Consider the following 8765-nt stretch of genomic DNA (forward strand, 5'->3'; position numbering starts at 1 on the left):
CACCCGGACGGCTTCCTGGTGCGCAGCCGGCACTTCCGCCACACAAGGGCGTGTCTGCGGAGGAGTGCCGGGAAGCAGCTGGAGCCCATCCGGGTTCCCATAAAAGGGGCCACTTCCCAGCAGTCGGAGCGAGAGTCGGGAGGAAGGAAGACGAAGCTGGCGAGAGGACAGGAGGTGGCCAGAAAAGGACTGTGTGGCCTGGACTTTGGGGGATCGGTGCTGGAGGCACTGGGGGTGATTGCACGGTAGAGACTTGTAAATATTAGTGTAAATAAACGGTGTGTGGTGAAATTATGATGTCCGTCTGTCTGTGTCCGGGCCAGTGTTATACTTGCAAGAGCTGCTTTGAGCAAAACCTATTGAAAATACTTTGCTACTTATTTCTGGGCTTTTATTTCATTTTTTATTTAATTTGAGCCTTTACTGTGACAAATATCTTGAAACATTTTCATGAATACTGCAATATGTATTTATGATATAGAATATGATTTTCAAATCACATCTGAGAGCAGTTTATTAGGTAAAGAGATACAACAACACAAACTGATATATTCTCATCGGATTTCTTCATATCAAGAACAATTATTAGGAAGCCACATATATAAAAATGGTTTACTTAGTTAAGTAACAGAACACACACATTGAGGGAAAAAATCAAAGTTTATAAAAAAGATCAAAATTAAAAATCTGGCTTGAAATTCATCTCTCTGGTAGGATTCCCCCTTTTTCCCCAAAGTATCTTCTTCTCGCCTTTGGTCTTTCATTCCCTCTCGCTCACATGAACTGAAATACAGTGTACTTGAGGCTAAATATCTCTCAAACTATAGAGTCACTTCCAGACTTTTGGGGGCAGCTGATCATTTCTCTCAGAGACACCAGACTAGATCTGCACTTTGTGGTTGCTGGATTTTAACTGTGAAGGTGCTGAATCAGCACAGCAGATCCTTATTTGTAATGGAGTAATACAATCAAGCTCAGAGGCAGCACGTGAGAAGTTAGGAAGGACAGTCCTGGTCACATAGCAATACTTACTGATTCTGGCTTGAAATTAGCAACACTGTCTCCATTTCTTCAGATAAAAACCATGTGTTGGTACCTGTCAGCCAGAACACTGTATCAGCCCCCCAATTTTTCCCACTGTCCAATTACATTAAAATCTCTGGTGCCCTAGGTAACTGCTAATTAACCTGAAATCTAGTGATTTGAATGCACTCCTTCCTACAGTAGCTGTTACATTTTTTTATTTTTCTATTGCCCTATCCAATCTGATGTTAAATGAACTAATGAACTATGACCCATACCTGCTCCCACCTTTATACATCTGCATGACAAGGTGTTCTCTCCATGGTAGTATGAGTCTCTGTCTCTCTCTCTCTCTCTCTCTTACTGTCTCCTGTGGAGGTTCATTGAGATGAATCTTCTCTCCTCTACCCCTTCACAGACTCTTACACTAAAGCAGTTCATTATTTAGTGGGATTGTCCCTTGTGACATCATAAGTGCAGTGTGTAGATTTCGCTCATTTACCACTCTGTCATCTTTCACTCTGCGGTGCCATAAATCTTTTGGCATGGAATCAATGTTGAATCACTGATGGACTATGAGTAGTGTTCAAAAGAGTGCTTTGATACAGTTTATTTTTTATAAAATGTATTACGTTATTCTATGATTTGCATCACAATGAATTTAAGATGATTTAAGAGGTAGCGAAGTTGGTGAGAGAGACAGAGACAGACAAGAAAGGGAGTTGTCAGAGTACAAGGGAAGGATCCCTCATCACCAATATGAGAAAGAATATCATAGTAGCAAATGAAGTGGGAATCAGGGGACATTAAGGGACAGGAAGTCCCCTGTAACTATACAAAATACCCATATGCCTGTATAAAAGGCAGCTACTGCTAAAGTGGCATTCCCAAAAAGAGTTTGCATCCTACTTTAACATTTATGGGGTACTCCCTCTTTAACCGGGTGGCATATAGAGTTTTGCAGCATTGTACCACAGCTCTAGAAGTGAAAGCTTTATTGAGTTTGCACACTCTCCCTGTATCTTTGTAGGTTTACCTACAGCACTACCTTAGTGTTCCCTCAAAGGACCAAATGATCTGTAGCAAAGTTATTCTGTGGCTCACTGTTGGCCTGGTTTGAAGTGCGCTCTGCAATGCAGTCCACCCATTACAAGATTTTCTCCTGCAGTGTTTGGACCATCTGAAAGTGTGCTATCTTAAAGATGGATCCATTATTTGATATAGCACTCAGGGAAACAGCTTTTCCAATTTCCATCAAAGGCAGTTTTGTTTGTGTGACCTTTACCTTTTTTATAGACCCAGAAGTAGTTTCATGGATTGCCCTGAAAACAAGTATGCCTGGGGTTTAAAGATTCCTGTGCCTGAGGACCCCACAATTGTATTTGGGGACTTCAACAGCTGTGTTTTCAGCTCTCTTCTACCGGCTTATGAGGAATGTTGAACAGGCAATGCAGGAATAAGAGGGTTGAGTTTGTGCTCCCAAAAAATAATTTGAAAAGAAAGGCAAGTCCAGGGTACCACACAACAGTGTCATGGAGGACTTTCTTGGAGTTCTCTTGGAATATTTTACCTTGCATTGGCATTCATTCCTTGGACAATGCAGATAAGGAAGCTTTATTAAATAATACAGTTTTATGTTTATATAGTACTGTAAATATAAATTATGTATTGTGCATTGTTTTACTTTGAATGTTCAACATAAACTACATTTTGAAATATTTTTATTACCTTTATGGTGTAACAATATGAATTACAACTGTACATGTGACAGTCTTAGGTGATGACATTTACAAGAGAAAATAGCTTTGTAAGAACAAAAGTTTTTTGTGAACATTGCTTGCGGGCATTCAGATGCTTGCTCGTGTGTCCTGTGCATTTATGCCAAAAGGGCCTTTTAAACTGTAGAAGCAAACACTAAAAGAACAGTGGTGCTTAAATTAAAGGAAGCCTTCATTCAAGGTTACATGCAATAATGTAATTAAGAAAAACATTAAATGAATGTAATGTATTCAATTTCAAAGAGTAAATATGCATTATACATGTTCCAGAAAAAGAAAGTCTCCATATTCAGTAGTTGCAAATTAAATATACTTTACATGTTGATATTTAAGGGCACAGTGGACGAACGTTACAGAGCAACTTAATGTATAATCAAGTCTACAACTCAATCTGGTAAAACTTAATATAAATCAAACTCAACAACACCTAACTCTACCCAATTTGTAGAGTTATGTGGACAGAAAGCATAACACAATATAATTCTTCATATACAATAAGACATCAAAAATGTTGTAGATTTCTGTTAGAATATAATTAAGTGTTGCCAGACTCTGCAAAGCTTTTCATCATTCATCATAAATAAATATTTTTTTCATTTTAATTTAATAAAACACCCTTTCCCACTGATCTATGGATTGTGGAAGAGGATTCTTCCAAATGAGTGAAATACCAAATATGCTGAACAATGTGGTGAAACATATCAGAACAGATTTAGCTTTGTTCAATGCTGTCCCATCTTGAGTTACTCCAAATAATGTTATTAGAGGAATGGCCAGTAAATCCAAAACTATCTATGAAAAAAGCAAATTTTAGTTCTCCAAAGAATTGTGAATAGCACTCCATCCAATTCCAAGTTCTCCGAAGTAGTGCCCACTGACCTCTTTTATACCCTATCCCTGTACTACTTCTGAGGACACTTCTGCTCTCCATCTTAAAGTATCTCTGGGTTAGGCACAGCACTACAAAGCCCCGGGGCTTGTCTGGACAGAGCTAGCTAGCTCTGGTGTCCCCAGGTGTCCCCGCCCTACTGTCTCATAAAAGGGCCAGCCAAGCTTGCAGGGGCCTCATTTGCACTCTTGTATTGTGCCGCCCCAACTGTCAGCATTCTGTATTTATATCCCATGAGTTTGCTTGCATATCCAGGGGGTATCCCTGCCAGGGCAGTTTTAGGGTGGGCTCTTGTCTGGGATATGTTTCTACACCTGTTGATCCAGGCCCTGACCTCAATCACCTTTACAATGTCCTAATGCGACAGGCGCCATTGGACAATTTGGATCTTGTTTCCCATTCATTTTACATTATTCTAGTTGAAGTAAGTTTTTACAGCATACTATTTCTTTCTTTTTGTGACTGAATTTCTTTATATTTTACAATGATTGATGAGGACTGTATGTTATTAATGGCTGAATTCAGTTCTTTGTTGGAGATTGCAGTTGGAAGGTTCTATCCACATTGAGCTTGGGAGCAGCTGAGTGTAACATTTGTGCGTTAAATTCTCTCTTGCCAGTCACAACCCAGTAATAAAATTGTAAGTTAGGACACAAAATACTGTCTCTCAAAGTCATGTTTTTTATTAATAGACTTGATTTGTAGATCAATTAACTAAGAATTGCATTTCATATTTTCCTATTTTCTACTAAATTTTATATAGAAGAGGAGGAAGAGGAGGAGGAGGTTGGGAGCATGTGCTGATTACAGAGCGTTGCCAATCCCACCACATGGATTGAGATCTGAGAGCAGTCATGCAACATCATATATGAGGAAACAGAAAAATATCGACTGTGGAAGAACATTCATTTTAATTACATTAAATTCTCCCATATGCTGTGAGATGAAGAGATAACAATTTAACAATCTGTTAATGTTGTGTTTCATAATTTCACTCAGAAATCCAAATTTAAAATTTGGAAAGATATTAACCATAACTTCTTGATATTTGAACTCTTAAACAATCAAAAGTCACATAGCCTAGTCTGACGTGCAGGTAAATTGAGTTTTATTCAACTTCATTTTGAAGCCAAAAATCCTAGGGGGGACCATTCAATTTATTAAATATGTGTGTCAGTACCGAGAACAAAGGAGTAATAAAGTGTACTATGACATTAAGCCAATCAAACACTGTATATTTAATTCAAGTCATTGCCTTTTAATCCCTTTTCTCTTTTTTTGAGGGCGTTGAAAGCCTTCAGGACTTAGGGTTGATGCCAATGGACAGCTCGGTCTGCTTCACCAATCCGCTGTTATTAAATAGTCTAGGTTGTTTATGTAAGTGGAGTTATTTTCAACTTGAATATAATTTCCCTAACACATCTGTTGAGACCAGAACTGAAAGTTTAAACACAAAGTCCAATTAAATTCTATCAGAAAGTGAAAGCTGGATTGCTTTTATCTGGAAGTTCTAGTACAGCACAAGTGTTCTTTATATTTGTCATGATTAGTTGTTTTTAACTCTTTCTAGACCTCTAAAACCATTTAAGTACATCTACAAATCAAGTTTAATGTTCTGATATTACTAAAGGACACACTTTGTCTATGTCTATTATATATGTGGCCAGAATTATGACATTGCTGTTCATTAGCAGGATTGTCCTGTAGGATGCTCACCTAATGAGCTCTGATTCTTCTTTCAAAAAAGAGTTCTTGAACTCCCAGCCTCAGGTTGTGAAATCCAAATCCTTTTGGTAAATGTCATATTCTCCAGCACCCTTCACAATCTGAAGCAAAGCTAAAATTAGCCAAGGTAATTTAAAAGAAAATTTCTAAAAAAATGTGTCTGAACAGCAATCTCTACATAGAATATCCTCACTTTGTAGCATAGGAATTGTGAGGATTAATAATCAATAAGACATCCAGCCAAGGGGGATATTATATTAATAAAGGATTTGAAAAAGAAATATTTAACTTGGTTAATTAATTATGCTTTGTCATGGGCAATACTGATAACTAATTAAATACTCTGACAAAGTTCCCACTTTACCTTACCTTTCTCTGTTGTAGGAGGTGCAGGTCTCTGGCCTTTAGACTTATATTTTGGGCTATACAGAAATAAATTGTATTGTATTGTATTGTATCAAACTTCAAGGTCTGGTATACAACTGGAATGAAGAACACATAATTTCCAAAATAAAAGTCCCTTTTGAAACAGTCCTATCCAACAGATCACTTCATCCTCGGAGACAGCAGGCACTGGAGACCAGCATTCACTTTCTAGGTCTTCCAAGCATGGAGTCTGGATGCATGTGACATACTGCAATTTGGTAACACTAGATTGGCCCTACTGTGTGTTTGCCCTGCAATGTACTGGTGCCATCTCCAGGGTCTGTTCCTGTCTTGCAGCTTATGCTATCTGAGATAAGCTCCATCACAAAGCCAAAACACGTGCTACAGATTAAGCTATAAGTTATAAAATGACATTTTTCCTCAGAGTCATGCTCCTCTGTTGGTTTGGCTACTTTAAGACCTGTAAGCCCTGAAACAGAATGGAAAGCCAAAGATGAGGCTATATCTTGTGCACAACAGTAAAGTTGGTTTATACTAAAAAGTACATTTTAAAGATTGTGCTTCACAGGCAGAAGAGTATTGAGCAAGTTGAAATCTATCTCTGCCACCTCCTATTCTTTTTTCTATTTCTCGCCATTTTAGCATAATGTGCTTCATGCCATGGCAAAATGTGCAGGGTTGTTACAGCAGAATTAATTAAAAGTGCATGTGCTGCTCTGTCTGACCTGTCCAGGTGAGCAAGATAAGATGTTTGCACTTTTTATTCACAGTCTATGCATGTCAGTGACAGTCAGATCTTCTTAATTCATTTACAAAAACTTTTTTATCCTTATTTTAAAAAAATGAAGTTCTTCCTGCGTTATTGTAATCATAAATATTTTTAAATGATTGTATTCAAAATGTGGGCGGCACGGTGGCGCAGTGGTAGCCCTGCTGCCTCGCAGTTAGGAGACCTGGGTTCGCTTTCTGGGTCCTCCCTGCATGGAGTTTGCATGTTCTCCCCGTGTCTGCGTGGGTTTCCTCCCACAATCCAAAGACATGCAGGTTAGGTGGATTGGCGATTCTAAATTGGCCCGAGTGTGTGCTTGGTGTGTGGGTGTGTTTGTGTGTGTGTCCTGCGGTGGGTTGGCACCCTGCCCAGGATTGGTTCCTGCCTTGTGCCCTGTGTTGGCTGGGATTGGCTCCAGCAGACCCCCGTGACCCTGTATTCGGATTCAGCGGGTTAGAAAATGGATGGATGGATGGTATTCAAAATGTGTTCAACTTTCAAGAGTATGTTAACCTTGACTTCGACCTTTAAAATGTCATCTCTCTTATCTGCAGGCCCTGTGGTGTGAGAAACTGAACACTCTTGTGTTTCAACTAAAGTTCACCCTTTGTATGCCAGGGTTATTATAATCAGTGCCCTTTGTTGTGCTCTTGTGCTCATATCCGTGCAGAGATTGCCATCTGCTGAGCAGTTTAGCAAGATATGAAATTCAAGTAGCAGGGCCTTAAGTTCACTAATTCCTCACTACAGTAGCCTTATTCTTTAAAGGCTTGAAAACAAAGCCTTCATTTTTTTGGCTCTGCATCAGATGTGGCACGACATACAAATCATGTGGAAATGCCTTTCATCTGTTCAGTGTTTAGTCGGCAAGGAGAAATTCTTTTACATTTACAAACTGGAATTTTATATTTTAATAATGTGGTGATTTTACCCTTAAAAAAATTGTAAAGTAAAGCAGGCAGCTGCATTGTGTTTTTAAGTTTTCTCAACTTTGAGGCAATTTGGTCACATAAACTTAAAAAGTCAATTTGATTGAAGCTTCATATTACTTTTAAATGTAAATTCAGTAAACTCATCTGCTGTTGTCTTTTAATTTACATGAAACTTACTTACATCCTGTCATTTAGCAAGGCTACAGTTTGAAGTGATATTAAAGTATGAATGTCAAATTACTAGATAAAGTAAACTGTCTCTATGGGACTTGCCTTTAACTTAATAATTACTAGCTCTTCAAAGTCAATGCCCATTAGTTGCTTAATTTTCCAGTTTTTGGAAAAGCCAACATTACATTTCTGCACTTCTGATAACTATTTAATTATAATTGTCTTAAGAAGTCTAATAAAAGTGAAAATACAAAACCCTTAAAAGATAATTTCTTAGCTGAACAAGATTGTAAAGAATTTTATAAACAGGCACATTTCTCTTGTTTTAAAAATCAATACCAGAAATTCTCTTTTGAAAAAAGTACGCATATCAATGAGATTGGGGCTTAAACAAAAGCACACTGTGATAAAGTTTAAATGACGTTCTGGTGAATCGCTTTTCATTTAAGTTTGTGAAGATTCTATCATTTTAAACATTCTCAACTGCTGAAGTATACAGTATTAGTGTATTTTTTGGTGTAACACTCCAGAACACTGAAATCCTTAAATCATAAAGAATGTGGTTGAAGTAAACTTTTCATTCCCAGGTTACCCAAACAAAATTCAAATCTGGTCAACGCTGCTCAGCTACACCCATTAAATGATTAACGTGAAGTAAAAATATGATATGCATTTTTGAACAAAGTGAAGGGGTGCCATGCTGGGAAGGGCTTGTCAGGAACATGGGCACCTCTAAACGGGTTCAGGCGTGAAGTTGTAGGATCACAAGACAGTCACTAACTGGAGTCAACTTCTCTGATATCGAGACAACTGACACCCCCCTTAGATCAGTTCATTTACGTGAAATCTGCTGATCAAAGGAAAGAACTGTATTGTCCTGCAGCCTTGTGCCAAGTCTCACTGATTCACTCAATCACTTTGCTTTAGCATCCTCTTGGCATTAACAATCTGTCACCCTTGTACAAGCACGTAGCAGATCTTTGCTCATGTGGTTCTCTATCATTTCTGAAGGTCTTGCACAGGAGTGAAATGCTGCCCAGTATCACCCTAGTGGTCCCCTGTCTTTCCAACTTCTTGCCACCCTTTCACAA

Source organism: Polypterus senegalus, chromosome 7, assembly GCF_016835505.1.
Source record: "Polypterus senegalus isolate Bchr_013 chromosome 7, ASM1683550v1, whole genome shotgun sequence".
NCBI classification, from domain to species: domain Eukaryota; kingdom Metazoa; phylum Chordata; class Cladistia; order Polypteriformes; family Polypteridae; genus Polypterus; species Polypterus senegalus.